The sequence below is a fragment of the Nilaparvata lugens genome, chromosome 7, assembly GCF_014356525.2.
Source record: "Nilaparvata lugens isolate BPH chromosome 7, ASM1435652v1, whole genome shotgun sequence".
In the NCBI taxonomy this organism is placed as follows: domain Eukaryota; kingdom Metazoa; phylum Arthropoda; class Insecta; order Hemiptera; family Delphacidae; genus Nilaparvata; species Nilaparvata lugens.
The window spans coordinates 43,690,738-43,693,738 of record NC_052510.1 but is presented as its reverse complement, the minus strand read 5'-3'; positions in this window follow the sequence as shown (position 1 = coordinate 43,693,738).

The following is a 3,001-nucleotide window of genomic DNA, read 5'->3' as shown; positions in this document are numbered from 1 at the left end:
TCAGACATAAAATATTACTAATCAAATAAATGTAAGTAGTATTCTTCATTCTAATTAGTAGAGTGGTTTCATCCAGGAATGTTGGTAGATTATTGTAGTAATCCCAAATAGGCAATTGACAAAGGTTCAATTCAATTCAAAATTCTTTATTCAACATTCTTCATTGAACATGTACAAATACATTTGAATAGTGTTAAGGTTAAAGCTAGGCTAGCCTTTACAGACAAATACTAAAAAATTTGGTGTGGTACACTCACACAACTTCCCTTGCTCAATGAACTGTAAGCCCCATTTTTTAACGAGAATAATTCAGGGGAATGATATAATGACGATTGGCGGTAACATATTTGAAACTACGATCAGACTTCTGTATGTGTATATATAATAATTATTGTTTTCAGAGTACTTTTTCCTTTGTGTAAATTGTGAAATTCGATGACTTTTTTAAAAGTCGTCAAAACAGCTGTTCTACAGATGAAATATCTCGACTATGTGTTCTTTTTATGAACTGCTCTACATACCTACCTCATGCACGAGAAGCAGGTTACAAAGTCCATTTCTCAAGGATGGGGTGGACTCCCATTAGTTTCCCAGAAAGGAGACTCATGTCAGTTGATACAGCTGATAAATAACTATACAGGGTATGAATTTGAAGAAAATCGGTCTAGTCATTTTTGAGAAAATCGTGAAAAACATGTTTTTTTAGTAATTATCCTCCATTTTTTTCAAAAATATTACGAAGCCCCTGCACTTTTTCCAGAAATGAGACTCATGTCAGTTGATAGGGCTTATAAATAGCTATCCATGGTATGAATTTGAAGAAAATCGTTAGAGCCGTTTTCGAGAAAACCGTGAAAAACATGGTTTTTTAGTAATTATCCGCCATTTTGAATTCAATTTTATTGAATTTCTCATTGTCGAATCCTAATGGTATAAGGACATTAAGTTTAAAATTTCAAGTCAATCGGTTGATTAGGAATGGAGTTATCGTGTTCACAGACATACACAAATACACACACACACACACACACACACCACACACACACACACACACACACACACACACACACACACAAATTATAAACTCCTCCCTAATATCAGGTCATTTTCCAAACAAACTGAAGATAGCTAAAGTCTTTCCAACATTTAAAAAATGGAATACCAAGGATCCGGGTTGTTACAGGCCAATAGCATTGTTATCAGTATTTTTTAAAATCATTGAACGTGTGGTATTTATTCTATTAATGGAATATCTAGAAGAAAACAATTTATTGGATAAAGATCAACATTGTTTTCGCTCCAAAAAGTCAACGGTTACAGCAGGAGTAGACTTCATAAATACAATAATCAATGCTTTAGACAAAGGAGAAAAGGTTGTGGAAACATTTTTAGATATGACGCGCGACGCGCGCATTTGATAGTGTCCTTCACGATGTTCTGTTACATTCGTTGGAGGTTTTAGGTGTACGTGATAAGGAGCAAATTTGGTTCTCATCTTATTTGATTGGCAGACAGCAATTTGTCGAAATAGAGCATACTCATGAGAACACTAGTTATTATATAAAACAGTTATAGCTCTGACCTGAGAATTTTAAAGTTTGGAGTTCCCCAATGATCCATTTTGGGTCATTTATTATTCCTATGTTACATCAGGGGTCTTCCTGATGTGGTAAAAGCACATGCCACTGTATGTTTGTACGCGGATGATGCCAACATAATATTCTCGGGGAAAACTACTGATGACGTGGATCTATCATCGGCCTTAGGCCTCTCCTCTATTAACCAATATATAAATAGCCGAAATCTTTCGTTAAATTCAAGCAAATCGATAGTAGTCCCTTTTTCGACAAGGCAGAGTAGAAATGAATTGTGCCCAAGCATAGCAATAAATAGCAAACTTTTAGAATCAGAAGGTAAAACAAAGTTTCTAGGTTTGATGATAGATAGCAGTCTTTCATGGGATAATCATGTCTGCCGTGTTATAAAAAAAATATCGCCAGGTCTATATGCTTTGCGTCAAATGTCAAATTTATGTAGTATTAAAACTTTAAAATCAATGCAGTAGTACATTCGCATTTGGCATACGGTATTTGCATATATGTATGGTGGTACAAGTAAAAGCAATCTAAATAAAATCCTTAAGCAGCAAAAACATACATTACGAATTATGCTAAGCCTTAATAGAATTGACTCTGTAAAAGTAGCCTTCTCCCATCTTGGAATCTTGACTGTATATGGACAATACGTAGGTATTTGATGTTATTCAAAAAATATGCTGGTACAAATCTAAGAAATAAAAAATACTCCTCACAACTACAATACACGGATTTGGTCATATTACAGACAGAAACAGATTAGTTCTATTTGAGAAAAAAGACATCTACAGAGGAAAGAAATATTTTGTGAAGCAATTCGCAAGTATTAGAAGATCCTCAAATATTGTAAAGAATGTGAAGGAATTTCTGGTGAGCCTATCGCTATAATCTTTACAAGAGTTTGATGTTTATCTTTGAATATTTAAGTTGACAATTTTTTTTTTACTTTCCTTGCCCTATTACCATAGGTAAGGAAAGTATTGCTTTCCAAAAAAAAATTAAGGTACCCTAATTTCAAGTTTTCTATACGTTTCAAGGCCCCCGAGTCCAAAAACATGATTTGTTGAAATTAATGTTGAAATAATGTGCAAAATCTGGGATAAATACATTGTATTTTTCACTCACTGGTGAATGATAAACCTCCATCCAATTCAAACGCACTACTTCTCTATTATAAAACACTTCCAAATGACAGTCATCAAATCTACGATAATATCTCTTAATAGGTTTATCAAGGCCTATTACTCAAGTAGACCTATTGCTATTGGTTGATTTAGTATTTCTAATGAAAAATAGATTCAGATTACTAACAACAATATATTAGCAAAAATATCTAAAAAATCCTGCAGCAACTGTAACAGTGATTTGAAACACAACTTGCTATCAGAAATCAAGCAAAAATAAAA